Source organism: Watersipora subatra, chromosome 8 (genome assembly GCF_963576615.1).
Source record: "Watersipora subatra chromosome 8, tzWatSuba1.1, whole genome shotgun sequence".
NCBI lineage: Eukaryota > Metazoa > Bryozoa > Gymnolaemata > Cheilostomatida > Watersiporidae > Watersipora > Watersipora subatra.
Genome location: NC_088715.1, coordinates 4642712 through 4660861, shown reverse-complemented (window position 1 = coordinate 4660861; position 18150 = coordinate 4642712). Strand labels below are relative to the sequence as shown.

Genomic DNA, 18150 nt, shown 5'->3' with positions numbered 1-18150 from the left:
TGCTTGCATTTGAGGTTATTACAGTTTCCTTCTTTACATCATATATAGCGAGAACAGGTGCATTAGCAAAAACATTTTTCAGCTTCTGGAATGCTGACTCCTGAGGCTCCAACCACTGCCATGGCCCCTTGAGTAGTACTCTCAACGGCTCTGTAATGTTGGCAAGCTCAGATGAAAATTTAGCATATTGGTTTACCATGCCCAGAAAACTTCTAATACCATGAACATCAATAGGTCGGAGGAATTCCAATATTCCTTGCTGCCTTGGTCCTGCATGAATGCCCTGCTCATCAATCAGATGTCTAAGAAACTCAACAGATGGTGCACTAAATTTGCATTTTGCCTTGTTTAAGGTCATACCAGCGTCAGCAATCTTTTCTAGAACAGCCTGTAGTCATTCATCATGTTGTTGTTGATCTTTCCCAAATACAAGCAAATCATCCATGTGTATGATAACACCTTTACAGTTTTCAAGGATTCTGTTCATCCCAGCAGAGAAGATTTCTGGGCTACTGGATAGGCCTTGTGGAAGTCAAAGATATCTAAACCTTCCTTTATGAGTGAGGAAAGTGGTCAGATAGCTGGAGTCTAAGCTAAGTGGAATCTGCCAAAAACCACTATTGGCATCTATTTTAGAAAACACTGTTGCTCCATCTAACATAGCTAAACTCGCATTCAATGATGCCATGGAATGAATTTCTCATTGGATAAACCTGTTGAGCTCTGTGAAGTTAGATACAATTCTTACTTCTTCCTTATTAGCTTTTCGAACCACCACCATTGGAGCACACCATGATGTAGGTTCATTAGGTCCAACCTTCTTGATGACTCCATCTGCTACCATCTTATCAAGCGCTCTATCTGCTTTGTCTCTCAGTTAAAATGATATCGGTCTGGGAACATGTATAGCATAAGGCACTGCTTTCTCTTTCAACTTGATAGAATATTCCCTGCCAACTTCTCCAAGTCCTAAAAACAATTTAGCATTGATATTGACGCTCCCAATGTGGCATTGATCTTCATCAACCTTGATTAGCTTTAACTCATCACAAGCTCTTCTACTAAGTAATGGCATTTTCTGGTTTGGAAATAGGTAGATATATTGCTCAGTAACCTCATTTTTGGCAGTAATCTTACACTTTATTCTCTCAATTACAGTTTAGTGGTGTGTGTCCGGGTCCATATAACTTCTTGTCAGAAGGCAAAACATCTCCAGTTAACCGGTTTTGTCCACATACACTCAAAGCAGCTCCTGTATCCAGTTTAAATCTGACTTGCTGGCTTTTCATGGCATTTGTGTGTACTCATAAATCCGCCTACCAGGAGTCAGTCATAGACGAGTTAATAGCATTTATGGTGTTTATTTCACCCAGATAAACTTCTTCTGTAACATCATGATCTTCTGTTTCATTTATATGAGTATCTTGTCTACACTTAACTGCCCAGTGATTAAATCTCTGGCAGCATTTACACTGCGTACCATATGCAGGACATCTCTGACCCTTATTGTGGTTCTTACCACAGTTCTCACATTTCTGCTTGGAAAATCTATGTTTTGCTAACGTGACCGGTTTCTCTCTTCTAAACTGAGATACTGCATTGACATCATCAGATTTATCCTCAGCTTTCTGGTGCTTCAGTTTTCCTGACTTTTCAGCAATTCTCAATGACTTGATCACATAGTCGAGAGACAACTTTTCATCTGATTCTCTCATAAGCTTGTCTCTCTCTTTTGTATCATCCAAGCCAAAAAGTAGTTTGTTTCGAATCAAGGAATCTCTCTGATCACCAAATTGACAAGCCCCAGCCAACTGTCTCAGTTTCATCAAAAATACATCCACAGTGTCACCATCTTGATTGCTATGGTGAAACTTAATATACTCACTACAACACCTGAACTGGGATTGCAATATTCATAGAATCTTTTGGTAACGTCATCCAACTTCTTCCCAGCAGCTCCCTCTAGCTTTTCAGTATTGCCATCACCATCAGGTTGTGATTTGAACTCCATCTGCGAATAGACTTCTCTTTCATCCTCACCCCTGCATGTCTGAAAAAGGCCAGCTTTCTCTTCTCAGCTTCTTTAGTAGTTCCAGTCAGGTCAATTGCCAAAAGGTAGTCACTGAAAGCCCTCTGCCAACGACGCCATTTACCAGACAAATCCTCACACCTTAACTTCAGCTGCTGAGGAGACAAAATTCCCTCCATAATGATTAATATGTCACTGTTATACTGAAAGTTCCAAATATAGTCTTGCTATCCACCATTTACCACTGCCACCATGTTAGAATATTACAGTTAGATAAATAAAACAGCTTGTCTGAATGTTCAACATTTAATGAGTATTTTATACGTCACACACGAATGAACACGAGTCATTAGAATCTTCCAGAACAGTGGGTGTGGTTAACAGCAATATAAGCATGGGGTAGACCACTCTTAACAATACAACAAAGGTTGCAATAGGGATCACATGATGCTAGCTTTAAAGCCTCAGGACTATCAGGAAATTTAAGCTGGTGTTTATAACAACTTTAGGCTAGTTTTCCCAAAAAGAATTGAGGCCAAGGTTGTAATAGCGGTCACGTGATGTAAGTTTTAAAGCCTCAGGGTCATTAGTTCACCCTCAACGGCATCATCATGATTTGATCACTTGTGCTGTCTCTCCAGCTCAGGTAGCCTTCCCTATCTTACTACTCCATTCCTTTCTATCCTTGCTCATTTCCTCTGCCTGTTCAAATTTCATTTCTATAGATTTCAAGTTATTTTCAATGTTCTTATTTCAGATGAACTCAGGGACACTCCTGGATCTCTTCAGGGGATTTCTATATTCTTATAGTGCTTCTCTTCATTTAATGCTCACATTAAATTTAGGCTGATTTCCAAATGCCTGGGGAGAGGATATCGAAGTCCACCCGCAAAACACCCGTAGTAAAAACGTAGAGCGTTGATCAGTCGAGTATTTTTAGAATTCCTTCGGTCTATTCTTGACTATTGCCCCAACAAAATGGGTTTTTAAGGAAATTAGGCCTATGCTCACGTAGCAAATAGACTAATTTCCTATAGATTAGGAAGAGAGTTAGTGCATCCACCAACACAAAATGCTGTTGGTCCTGAGGCTCCGTCACCTGCTACCCCTCCTTATACTACTAGTAGCTTTGGTACCTGATATTATCAACTATTACAGGTCCTTTCCTCTGGTACAAATAACATCCTGTTAGTTCTGAGACTTGAACTCATCTCATCAATTCAACTAACACATTGTAGCAAGCCTTTTGATGTCATCATGATATGTTACTCTGTGTTTATTTGTATGTTTTAGATACAGTCACGGGTGAGACAGGTCAGTATGGCGGATCAGAATGCGAGGTCATGTGAAACTCAGGGAGGTAATGTACCAACTGGCATCTGCACCTTTACAAACCTCCGTAAACTCTATCTCTTCCCTGGATTCAGAAAAGGCAAGGACTGACAACTTCTCACTATTCCTACATTGACACCAGACAAACTAGAATCAACTACATGTAAATTAAACATTTCTGGAGACACAATTGTAGATTATGAGATGCTTGGGTTAGTTGACACCTTTTAGCTATTAGTCATTGTATTACATCATACTTACAGGTGACCAACTAAATGTTGATAAAGTACCAAGTCTTGAGAACCATATATCTGAAATAAGAGAGAGTTGTCCTCCCCAAACAGTTGGTGAGCTTCTTCCCTGTGTATGTTCTCATTAAGTCTCTTATTTATATAATGTTTATATACGAGTAAATAAAGATTGAAGTAAATATGAGGAAAGATATTGATACTCTATAATAACAACAGAAACATAGACTATATACTCTGTTATATTCAGGGCATCTGGAGAGCACCTCTGAGGAGGCTGAAAGTGACTTGTCAGATGTGGAGGATCAAGGATATTGTGATGAGTCCAAAGCAGATAAGATCATGATGCTACGACTATGCATAGTCAGGAAGCCGAAGATTAAGCAACTGTATCAGTCTAACAAGGTAATATAGTTTATCAGTTTAATATCTAACTTGTAACTAACATGCTGCTGACAGCCCCTATCAGAGGAAGAGCATAGACACGGTGAGTTAAGTTGTTAAATGATAAAGATCATAAAAACTCATATGGATATCACATAGCATGTTAAGAATGTTAAGAACCATCAGAGATCCGTGATGTAATTGAAGTTACCTGTTGCTTTCCCAGTTAGAGAAGAATGGTTCATCTTTGCTGTTGATAAAGCATTGTAATGTCAAGAGCAGACAACTTCTCACCATATTTATTCCTTTCTCTGTATCCTTTGTAGACTTGTGACTCTTGAACTCAGCTAATGGGTGAGGCTAATGATGAGGTCTTTGTCAAAACACAAACAGCAAGAGTTGTGTTCTCTTTTGTTCATACTTCGCTCGGTTCTATAATTGTATTATTAAGGTGTATGCTATGAGTGAACCAGTGAGGGGCAGAGTTCTAATCATCAACAATATGAACTTTGGCTATGGTCACGGTAACGGAGCTGGTTCCCAATTTGACTACAGAAATCTCAGTATGATGTTCAAAGACCTCAAGTTTGATATTGCCAAGTCACAGACCGAAGTAATAGACCTACGAGCGCAGGTACTCCGTGTGTCCTCTCATAGTCTTGTTTCTGCTTAAAGATTGTAGAATTTGGCTGATTTAAATTCATGGTATAAAACTCTGTTTAAAGTGAGACACTGTTGTAACTAGTGTATGTCTTTGTCTGATAGTCAGGGTGTTAACAGATCTTCTGATGAGGGACTCCTAACTCCTAATTTATGTTTGTAGGGCACCTAGTCTACTGTAAGTTGTAGAGCTTGTTTATTTGTCATTTTCATTCTCTAAATGTTAGTTAAGGTTTCCTAGCAACACTTCAATGACTTCCTGCTAGCTGGTAGTCATGCAAAACAAAGTGAATTCATGCAAGTGGTGACCTGTACTAGTCAGAGTTACCATCTTTTCCCAGGATATCTACAGAACGATACAGATTGAAACAGCGAGAGAGGAACACCAGAATCTGGGCATGTTTGTCCTAGTAATCATGACTCATGGTATAAGTGGTAACCATCTGCTGGATATCGAGGGTAACATGATTTCCTTCATCCATATCCAAGACCTTCTCTCTCCACGGAATTTCCCTGCTATGAAGGGCAAGCCTAAGTTGGTCATCTTGCAAGCATGCTCAGGAGGTTTGTCACCTGATAAATGATGCACAGTTTGGGTACACAGGCTATACTTTAAGAAGTGCTTTCTGAATAAGTACTATTTGACTAAATACCAGTTTCATCAACTCTTTGATAACCTAACTCTTTGTGTACCACAAGCCGTGCAGTGTGGCTCAGCACAGTGTTTGTATATGGAGCCACCTGGTGTGACTTTAGTACGTGTGAAACAAGTTTCTTATTAGTAAGTAGTTAATCAATTAACTTTTAGTATCTGTACTTAAACAGAAGGAAACAATTATCTACATGTGTTGAGATGATAGAAAATATGTTTAAAGTCCGTCCTGAGTGTAGTTTCATTTTGCAAAAGCTTGTTATTTTTTATTGAAAAATTGTACTATTGAGAGTGATTATTTTATTTTTGAGAGTTGGTTCTGACCAAAATCACAAAATGAACGCAAAACACAGAATTCTTGGCTGAAATTCACAGAATCATCTGAGCTGTGCATGCACTCCGAAGTCGTCGACGAAGCGCTGTTAATTGATTAATCAAGTCAATTGCATCGTATCACTATGGCAACTCACGTTAGTATTTTTCTTGCGTCTTGGACTATACTAATTGCAAAAGCCGCTAGAATTGTGCTCGCTAATAATTCGTTTAGCCAATTAAGTGTTTCGTCAACGATTTAGGAGTGCATGCACAGCTCAGACAATTCTGTGAATTTTTGCCGAATAATTCTGTTTTTCGTACATTTCACGATTTGGGTCAGAACCAACAAAAAAATCGTTATGTATGGCCATACCTTTACAGAGATTTACATAGTATGAAAATACAACGTAACTAATCAAACACTCTGTTATCTAGAAAGACAAGACTTTGGAGAAAGTAGAGAGCTTCCTTCATATTCACCAATATCTACCATCATAAGCAGCCCGACCACTGAGTCAACCACAGTTAACAGTGCATCAGTTCCTCAGTCAACCACAGTTAAAAGTACACCAGCTCCTCAGTCAACCACAGTTAACAGTAAACCAGCCCCTCAGTCAACTACAGTTAACAGTACATCAGCTCTTCAGTCAACCACAGTTAGCAGTCCATCATCCCCTCAGTCAACCACAGTTAACAGTACATCATCTCCTCAGTCAACCACAGTTAACAGTACATCAGTTCCTCAGTCAACCACAGTTAACAGTACATCAGTTCCTCTGTCAACCACAGTTAACATTACTTCAGCTCTCCAGTCAACCACAGTTAACAGTCCATCAGCTCCTCAGTCAACCACAGTTAACAGTACATCAGTTCCTCAGTCAACCACAGTTAACAGTACATCAGCTCCCCAGTCAACCACAGTTAACAGTCCATCACCTCCTCAGTCAACCACAGTTAACAGTACATCAGCTCCTCAGTCAACCACAGTTAGCAGTACATCAACTCCTCAGTCAACCACAGTTAACAGTACATCAGTTCCTCAGTCAACCACAGTTAACAGTACATCAGTTCCTCAGTCAACCACAGTTAGTAGTACATCAGCTCCTCAGTCACCAACTATTTCAGTTCCACCTCCAACAACTCTGAATGTTGATGATTTCTTCATCATGAAGGCCAGCAGTGAATGTAAGTACAGAGTCATGTATCAGAAGTGTTTTACCAAGATTTATCAAAGTATTTCCACTGTTAGTAATTATTTGTTTAGTTTGTGACTAGCCTTAGTTCCTACAATGTACTTGTAGATGATTATCAGTATTCACTCTATACACGTGAGCTATGACTGGATAACTCGAACTTCACGGGACCGAGCAAAAGTGTTCGAATTATCAGAGCGTTCAAGTTATCAGAGCACTGTCACAAGTCCATGTATTTACTTATTTATTAGTAGATACATGTACATATACAAACTATAATATATATCAAAAGCACAAATGGCTTGTTTCAAATTAAATACTTCTAATGTAAAGTTTAAAACGTTTTTATCAAAAAGTATAGAGATTTTTCTATCACTTGAGATTGGTTTGTTGTTTGAGGTGATGTTATTACCAGGACGTCTTTTAGATTGACATTGGCAAAACTGGATCGTTGTTGAAATGCTCAAAAGAAAAGACATATTTTTCTTTTGAACGTTTTACCCACGATCAATTTTGCCGATTTTTCTTGAAGTTTATGCAAAGATTACCTTACTTTACCTGGGATTCGTTAAGAGCAACACTCCGAGGCAGTTTAATTAGAAGTTTTACGAGGTTTTACGGTACATTGTATATCACTCACGCTTTTTGAATGAATACTTATTGAATGTACACACGTATTCTGTGTTTAGGTCAAACGATGAATAGTTTTTTGTAGCTCAGACAACGTATACGTTTAATTACAACAATTTTTAAGACGTTTTAAACATTCAACATTCCGACGTTGGTTCAACACGGAATCAACGTCGGAAAACTATTCATCACGGGCTAGCCGGGTCACGCACTCAAGGATTTTCGCCAGGCACATACAAAAAAAAACAACATACTGTTTTTGTTTTGTATGTGCGTGGCGAAAATCCTTGTGCGCGTGACCCGGCTAGTCCGTGCTATTCATCGTATAGCAGTATAAATCAAATTTCACCAAACCTTTAGAAAAGTCGTTGACAAAAATATTTTGCCGATGGTGGTAATAACGACGCTTATGAATTACGAAAAGATGAGGTTTACCTCTATGGCTTTGAATAAAGTGATTTTCTAAAGCGATAACAACCGTTTCGGTAGCCGTTGGGCAAAAAAACAGTTCGAGTTAACAGTGTTGAGTTCGAGTTATCTATAGCAATTTATCATTACGTGGGAACGGACCAAAGAAACTGTTCGAATTAACCATGTGTTCGAGCTATCCGTGGGCGAGTTATCCATGTTTGACTGTATACGCTTGTTTATGTACAGCCCCTCTGGGATTCCTTGATATTCCTTGTCTCTGATGATACACTACTTCCTGCATATATGATTGTAGAAGGACTGTGCATCTGCATATCTGTTACTGTTGTATGTCACTAGCTCATTGCTCTATAGATGTACATCTCTCTCTTGTCTATTTCAGCTTATGTGTCCACGAGGTCTCACAGCCTTGGCTCATGGTTTATCAGAATTCTGGTAGCAACATTCTATAAACATGCTCATCATAGGGATGTTGGTACTCTCTTTGACATAGTAAGTTTATATTCTGTAATCTCAGCCAGATGTTCTTTGTCTATGTATTGCTCTATTGTTCAGATGAATATCTTGTTTGAAGTGGCCGTTAAGCGTACAATTTATTTAAGTTGTATTGATATCTAAAGATAATTGTTTCACCTTTCCTCAAGGTCAAAATTGTAGCATAGTATTTCAGTATTTGTATTTTCCTACTGACTGGTGACCTTTCCGCTGAATCATATCTCCACCACATTCACTAAATATTATTAATAACTAGTACGCTGGCCAACCCGTGCGCCATGAGAGATCATCATGGGTAATAAGTATGTACACAGTTATTCTTAGATGTAAAAAGGTGGGTGACTGATGTAGTGCTAGAGAGCTTTAAATCTGAATATTCTCATTAGAATCTTAGTTTTCTGATCCTCACAGCAGACATAGCGTGACTTCGGACAGACAGAGACGGTTCTTATTATAGTAAAGACGAAACTCTGTAAGGAAGTTAACTTCTTATCATGATTAGTGCTTTGCTTATTGTAAGACCTGGCAGAGTTCAACCAATCAAATGGCTCCATACTTTGGGTTGGCAGTACAGCACACTTTTCTATATTTATGTACCTGTTTTAGATACAGTCACGGGTGAGACAGGTCAGTATGGGGGATCAGAATGCGAGGTCATGTGACACTCAGGGAGGTAATGTACCAACTAGCAGCTGCACCTTTACAAAACTCCGTAAACTCTATCTCTTCCCTGGATTCAAAAAAGGCAAGGACTGACAACTTCTCACTATTCCTACATTGACACCAGACAGACCATCAACTAGAATTATCATGGAACTTCCTCTTGATTTCATAGTTGTACTTCTTACAAACTCATCTCATTGGTTAATAGGTCAACTTGACATAGCTGAGAACATTGATGCTATTGGCTCATTTCTTATTGTAAATACGTGTGTTAATGTTTAACAGCAGACCTAATATGTTTGAGAATCAATGAAGGTGAGTATTTAAGTGAAAGGATAACTTACCTGCTGTACACAGACTCTGTATCTATAACCTTACCTGCTGTACACAGACTCTGTATCTATAACCTTAACTGTTGTACACAGACTCTATATCTATAAACTTACCTGCTGTACACAGACTCTGTATCTATAACCTTACCTGATATCACTAGTGTAGTGTTTATTTATCTATCACCTGTACATAATGTACATAATCCCATCACTCAATATACCTCCAGTTGGTTATGGAGGCTGACCATAGACATATAATAAGTTGTTTTAGAGAGTGTATGAGGAACAGGCTAATTCTTAGTTGCTGTCTGTCAGCATTGATAATATAAGAAAGAATCACTCTTATTTTGTGTTTTTCTTTTTTTAACGAGAAAAACGAAACCCTTAATGTATTTTTCATATTTGCTTGCATATAGAAAGCATTTGGGACGACCATTATTTTGGGAGTTGTCCTTTCTGAACAAGAGGACACAACTACTGTGGTTATTATGCAATTTTCACTTTTATGATAAACACATTGTTAAACTTTTCTATTTAGATTATAGTTTATTCAAAATGAATAAAACAAGCAGCCATCTTGATAGCAGAGATGAACAAAAATAAAGTTTTATTGTGGATATTCATCAGGAGTAGCTACATAATCTTAATCTATATATAAATATCAAAGTTTGTGTGTCTGTCTGTCATTCTGTCTATCTGTAGCGATTAGTATCTAACAATGAGGAATTCGTATCGCAGAAGGTCTCAGAACCTCCCGTTCACCAGGCAATAAACTAACCCATTGAGCTACGGGAGATGCAATGGATTCATTGGGCAGATACTTATTATTAGCCATTGATCCATTGGGTGATATGAGTCATTATCTAGGTTAAAATACGCATAGCACTCTGTGTTACGGCGCAACGTCACTCAAGCTTGCTTTCACAGCTCTTATTAGCAAGCTTAGCAATACTAGCTTACTCAAATTAGCCATTGGCAATGTGCCAGGCTAATGGTAAGTGGCAGGCAATTGCATTACCTGCCACTGTTTATAAGCTGTTTTTAATATCCGTGCAACACAGGAATTCGGCTAGTTAGTCTGATATAATAGTATCAAATGTCCATGTTTAGATCGCTTACTAGCTTTGGTCTTGTTGGCAATGCTTATGGCAGAGAAGTTATCAATGCAAACATGTAGTAGTGATGATTGAGAGCCAGTGATATCCTTGGATAATTGTCAGTCATGCTGCCTCTTTTGCTGCTATGTGTGCTGAAATATACTCTGCCTCTACAGTCAAGAAAGCTATTGTATTATGTTGCTCCCTGGTTCTGCTAGTTGATTGGACCATTGCAATCTGTACTATAATAAAAGCCGTGTCCGTCCTGCTGAAGGACGGACACGGCTTTTTCCTAACGTTCAGAGCGTTAGGAAAAAGACTTCCTCACACAGGAGTCGAACTTGCGCATCAGATTCAAAAGCAAGCGCGCTACAACTACATCACTCCACCTTACCACTTCATTGGATAATCGTGCACACATTATAATCACTCATGACAATCTCTCACAGTGCATGTGACTAGCAAGGTTACTATTAATTAATGAGGTGCATCTCTACAGCCATGAGTATAGCTGTGGGTTTGTAATAAACATAAACCAAACTAACAACAATAAATTGGTATAGCCTGTGGTCTATCAGTCTGCTGATACTATCCTTCACCATCTTTACATTGACAGCCATGAGTATAGCTGTGGGTTTGTAATAAACATAAACCATACTAACAACAATAAATTGGTATAGCCTGTGGTCTACCGGTCTGCTGACATTATCCTTCACCATCTTTACATTGACAGCCATGAGTGTAGCTGTGGGTTTGTAATAAACATAAACCAAACTAACAACAATAAATTGGTATAGCCTGTGATCTATCAGTCTGCTGATACTATCCTTCACCATCTTTACATTGACTGTCATGAGTATAGCTGTGGGTTTGTAATAAACATAAACCAAACTAACAACAATAAATTGGTATAGCGTGAGGTCTATCAGTCTGCTGCCACTATCCTTCACCATCTTTACATTGACAGCCATGAGTATAGCTGTGGGTTTGTAATAAACGTAAACCTAAAAAAACATAAATGTGGGTTTGTACCTTGTCTTGTTGTACCTTCTCAACAGCTAATCTATGTACAACCTCTGATGAAGTTTGAGCGCTCCATTACTAGACTTAGACTGAATAGCTAGACAGAACTTTCATCTTGGAGGGAAAGTTGAGGTCAGACTGGTTGTTCAAGCTCAGGACTAGGTTGTCTACATATACAGCAATAATTATCTAGATTATGTAGTGTTGATGTGAGTAGATGAATTGATCAGTATCTGATTGTTTAAATCCGATTGACTTGAGATGTTGAGCTCAAATATAGAACATTGTAACTTACATACCAGGAGTTCTTAGGTAGTAGGGATGAGTGCTTCAGGTTGCTACATATAGTTCTTCTAAAATGTCACCATTGAGAAATGCAATATTGCCATTCACTTGAGAATTATCTTATCTTGACTGACGGCGTAAGCTAGACGGTGAGACCACGTGTAGATTTGTCTTCTCATAACCACTACTGTAGATCTGAGCAAAAACCTTCCCCAAGGCCCTGACCTTGAACCTTTAGATTTTATCATCTAGACCTTGAGTAGGCAACCTTTTTGGGCATAAGGCCACTTTCAAATGGTAATTTGATAAAAGGCCTCCATCACCCAAGTCCTATAACTTTTAATGACCAGTGCAGGCAAAATAATGTTTACCTCCCAATAACACCATTTTTCAGAACATCGATGCTAATAGCATTAATTCTCAGATATTGCTTCAACATTATAAAATTTTAGAAATTTATGGAAATTGGAAGTAACTCAACTTTGTCCAATTATTATAATGGCTTTATTTTTCACCTTTAATTCTCCTTGAAAGCAAATAAAAATGAATTAGTATACATAAAAACAAAAAATAAGATATTGTCAGCATGATAAATAACAGAAGTTAATGTTTACACACGACTCCTTTAATGAGACACTTGGCATTGAATGTCATCCATGACTTGAGTGTACTGTGGGTGGCATAATGTCTGTAGAAGAGAGGTGAAGAATGTCATCCATGACTTGAGTGTACTGTGGGTGGCATAATGTCTGTAGAAGAGAGGTGAAGAATGTCATCCATGACTTTAGTGTACTGTGGGTGGCATAATGTCTGTAGCAGAGAGGTGAAGAATGTCATCCATGACTTGAGTGTACTGTGGGTGGAGTACTGTCTGTAGCAGAGAGGTGAAGAATGTCATCCATGACTTGAGTGTACTGTGGGTGGTGTAATGTCTGTAGCAGAGAGGTGAAGAATGTCATCCATGACTTGAGTATACTGTGGGTGGCGTAATGTCTGTAGCAGAGAGGGGAAGAATGTCATCCATGACTTGAGTGTACTGTGGGTGGCGTACTGTCTGTAGCAGAGAGGGGAAGAATGTCATCGATGTGCTCATCTGTGAGCCTTGTTCTGTATTTATATTTTACATAATGCAGTTGAGAGAAGAGTTGTTCACACCTGTATACATGCTTCCAAACATGCTCATGATTCATGCCGCAAAGGTCTTCAGTTGTTGGTATTTCAGACAGGGAAGCATACGATAGGCGTGAGTGAGATCTTGGCCAGAGTTAAACAGCGATGAGTTGATGAGATCATTTCTAAGATCAATCATTTCTAGTTGAAGATGAAGTAGAATGTCTTCTACAATTAGCACCGCTGAGAACAGACAGAGTTCTCTTTTTATATTCTTAAAGTCATAAAATCTGGCTTCAAGTTCTTGCTTTAGATCACTCACAACATCAGCATACCTATCTAGCTGTGGTTCACTTGGCTGATCACAAAGTGTTGGAAAGCTTTGTACATCAACGTTGTTCTCTCTCAACTGCTATTCCCACATTTCAAGTCGACCATGAAAAGTACCAACAGCCTGATACATGTCACTAATCAGCTGATTTTCACTTTGCAGTTTGGTGTTGAGTTCGTTAAGGTGCAGCATCATATCCACAAGAAAGGCAAAGTCATTCAAAAATTGAACATCATAAAACTTGGGCAGCTGTTTCACTTGCAATCTATAAAATTCTATTATCTTAGTTTGCAGGTTGAAGGCTCGGAGTAACATCTTTCCCTTTAATAACCAGCCTACTTGAGCAAAATATAGAATATCTTCAAATTCTGATTTGATACCGTTGTGAAACTGACGATGTCTCTACCCTTTCTGCCGCAGATAGATGACATAACATGACATTGTTGATAACACTTACAACATGATCCAGTTTCATTGCCTTAGCAGCCAGGTTTTGCTGATGTAGTATGCAGTGGAATTGTAAGGGAAGTGGATTAATCTCATTTTACTTGAGCTCATCCATTAGCAAACTGCTGAAACCATTAACACATTAACATTTGCTGAGATCAAATTTCCTCTGCTCTACCACTTTTCATATTTCGACCAACACATGTTTTCCTGTTGTACGACCAAATATGTTGCAGAGAGCAAGCGAATCTTTAGCAATATTGAGCTCTTTGTCTACTCCACGAATAAAGACAGCTAAATGGGCTGTATCTGATGCATCTGCCATTTCATTGAGTGCGATAGAATATATTGTAAACCTTGCAGTTTATCTTGTAGCTGTCGCTGCACATCCCGACTCAAAGCTTCAGTTCGACGAACTATCGTATGACAATAGAGAGGTGTAACTTTAAAAGTTTTCTTGGTTTTTTCATCAGAGTATAAAATATCACTTGCATCTTCAATACACTCTTTGATTAACTCCTCAACAATAAATGGCTTTCTCCACCTACTGATTCGGTAAAGTGTTTTCAGCTTGCTAAAGTGACCATCTGGCTGCTCTCACTAGGAGTCCTCATCATACTCTGCTGTGTTCTTCTCTTGCTGAGCAGTGTTTCTTGTTTTTTAGCATCATTAGACATTTGTCCATATACTGTTCCATGTTTAGCATCTTTGCATTGCTTTTTTCATGGTCTTTATGATTTTCAAACTTTCTAACACTATATTCCATTCCTGTTTGGCAGTTCCATCATAAGAAATTCATTAGTCCACTCTTTGTTGAATTTACGATTTTATTCACCTACTGAAGGGTTTAATTTCTTTGGTGCACTCGCTATTGCTACACCTGAAAACACACAGCCATAGAGTTGCTGAATATTTTGTTATGGAAAGAAACTGGTGGAGTTGAACTTTTTGAATGGGTAATCCCATCCTTGGGTAATCCCAAAAAGTGGATTTCATTTTCCTGCATCACAAGCACAGTGATAACTCATTAGTGCTGCCTTAATCCATCGATAAGGGAAGCAACTTCTATATGATTCAAGACTGGCAATCGATTTTTGCAGTATTCAGATTAAAAATGCATTGAAGTTTTTTCTCTTTAGCCAGAAACAAAAAGGCTGCGCGTTACCCATGCCTAGTCTAAACCATTCTTAGCATTGAATACTTATCTAGATCCTATAGCAATGCAGTTTAGTAGGAGTTCAACCAATTTCCAACCAGTCCAAGGAGTTTCACCAGTCTCCAAGTTCAATTATGAATACGAGCTTGGTACTCCACCTCAGCAGTTTCTAGCCTTTGTTGAGAGATTGTTTTTTTTCTCTTCCTGTATGAACTTTGGTTCTGTTAGATCAGCAGTGAAGGGGGCTGAATGACTCTGCCCAGGGACATCATCAATGTTGTATGTCACTCGTTCAACTCTGCTTCATGAACTGTGATGTATTTCATAGTTGTCTGCCCTTGTATCTTGTGTACATGTTCCCAGTTTAGCACTGAAGATAACATTGTGATGTAATACAACTTCATGTTTTACAGGCTAGACTAATCGCTATGCTTTCAATGAGACACTGTAACCAACATGAATCATGGTTTTATCTTTATCATCTAGTTATTAGCAAGATTCATCAAGAATGTGAGCATATACAACACAGCTGACCATGTGGAGATAACTGCTATCAGGTATATGATCATACCACACGTCATACGGGGCTGTTGATTTTTGTAAGCTGTGGTAAAAACGTAGTTTCATACATAGACAACAGTATGTATAGCCTCAGCTCCTAGTGACTTTGATAGTACAAACTTAACAATCATGTCGCATGCAGTCTCAGATTGTACAGTTGTATTGCTCTGCACCACCGGTCCGCTGTGATGAATAGAGTGGTGTGACCTGATGCTGGACACCCATCAAATAAAAGTGGCAAAATGCTTGCCAGGAGGATAACTACCAATAATGTTTTTGAGTTGCCAAGGTGATTTCAGATGCCTGCCTACCCAGAGGGGCTCACGATGAGATACATGAGCAGCATTTGAATTTCAACCATGAGCACCTTGTAGAGGATTTATGGTAGTTGTTATCTTGAATTCCAACCATGAGCACCTTGTAGATGAATTATGGTAGTTGTTATCTTGAATTCCAACCATGAGCACATTGTAGATAATTTATGGTAGTTGTTATCTTGAATTCCAACCATGAGCACATTGTAGAGGAATTATGGTAGTTGTTATCTTGAATTCCAACCATGAGCACCTTGTAGAGGATTTATGGTAGTTGTTATCTTGATTAGAATACCTGAAGGTATGTAATATCAGGTATCATTGGTAGAGGATATGTACATACATGTTGATGAATCCTCTGAAGACATTGCCTGAGATCTTTATAAATAGCACAAGTTTGTAGGCTATAATAACTGAACCCTTCCTTTCTAACAAACATGTTAGATTAATGCTAATATTTGTTTATTAGTTTTGTTAGTGGATCATCTCCTTATTTACTAGTGTGAGCTGTGTAGGTTGCACATAATTGGGAGCATAATGGAGAGGATAACTCCAAGTCGTTTGTATGGGCCTAAACGATTGCTTATCTAGTACGTTGGATCATCTCCTTAATCAATAGTGTAGATTGTACATCATTGAGAGCATCATGGAGAGGATAACTCTAAGTCTAGGAATGCATGTAAACCTGAACGAATGCTTATCTTGTTCGTGATATGATGTTTTATCACACATACATGTCCGGACTACATATAGGGAACCTAAAAGTCACATCACACTTCAAAAATGCTCTATCGTCACATTCAATCAATATTCAGTCATACTCCGACATATGACCTTAATGTGTTTGTATAATCGTATGAGCTTGTACATACAATCAATATACAATTTTTTAGCAGCAAGTCCTGTTCAAATATATTTACAAGGGAATAAATTATAAAACAATGGATTGATACTAAATTACTGCAGTCAGTACGGTGACTTGCTGAGATGGTTCTTATATTGGTACCTTAATCGGGTTATCTTGTTATCAGAGTAAACAACAACACTATGCATACCTTATTGTGTCATTATTATCATGGTGAGCTGGTTCTTATACTACCTTCTCTACCATTTGCTCCATATCTTGAGACATACCTCTCCCTGCTTTAGTATCTATACCTTCTACTGTCCCTGTTCTTGCTATACTCTCGACTCCTTGCCCCCTAACTAATAAAGTCACACTTTTTACTACTATCACCATAATACTTTCTACCACTTCTAGGACTGCTTCTAGGAGAGTATCTAACTCCTGAATTGTACCCTCTATTACTCCAGTACTGCGCACAGCTGTTGTAATCTTACACCTTTGCTACCTCCTTCCTAATCTCACTTTTTAAGTTACTACCTCTACTCTCCACTCTAAAAAACTTGTCTAAATTATTTGCCATCTCACAAGCCCCCAATAGCTCATTAAGCATCTTCCAAATCAAATTGCCATTCTTAATCTGGTCTCTACTTACTTCTCTATCTGTCAACTCATCAACTGGGACTATTAGAGCAAACCTCACTCTATCAGCATTATTAGCTACAGCGTACACGTATCTTGGCATATCTGCTCAAACTCTCAACTCGTTGCTAACTTTTTATCACTTTCATTAAGTGCCCGTTTAGCCAGCAAGAACTTATGCCCCTTCACAAACTTGCTCTCTGTCTACCATAATATTCCTGAAAAATCTCTACTGCATTTTCGTAAATGGAATCAACACTATCTACATAAAATCCTGCACCTTTCAGCCCTTCTCTACCACTATGTCCGCAATCTTTAATAATGGCGCCAACTTAGCTCTACCCCTCATAATAGGTCATCTATTACCACCTTTGCCTTAATAACCTCTCCTCTCCCTCTCCACTCTCGATACATGAATTCATTTCCTTGTCACCGTGCTCGCCAAACACAATTTATTCTACAAATTCTCTGTTTACTTCTATGTTTACCTCTATGTTTACCTCTCTGTTTACCTCTCTGTTTACCTTTCTGTTTACTTCTAATTCATATTTATTCTAATTTCACTTTTAATTTAATTTTAATTCTTCTTTACGAATAATAAATGTAAACGTCTCACTTTTATATCTCTACAGCTTTGACACCCACTGTTTTGTCAAATTGCTGTCCCATCACTTCACTTTCACTCACACGACACGTCACCTCACCTGCATGCCCGTTAAATGTTGACTTGCAACAAAATTCACATAACAGGTATTTGGTATCAAAAGGTTCACCATGTCATACTCTGTTGTGTTGTAGGTGCAAAATATGTGGAAATGTGATTACATGCTCTTTAAAGCTCAAAAACGAACAGTTAACCGCAGCCATCACGAAAACGCCACAGTTTGGGATTTTTTTATTTTGATGACGTTCTCAAACGCTGTGGTTATTGTTTTGACACGTGATGTTTGCACGTAAAATTAAAGACCGATAAACAGC

The 18150-nt window shown here is 38.5% G+C and overlaps 1 pseudogene; it reads right to left on the bottom strand.

The window, feature by feature from the left end:
• Positions 1-1148: 1148 nt before the first annotated feature.
• Positions 1149-2208, bottom strand: LOC137402239 (uncharacterized; annotated as a pseudogene).
• Positions 2209-18150: the final 15942 nt, after the last annotated feature.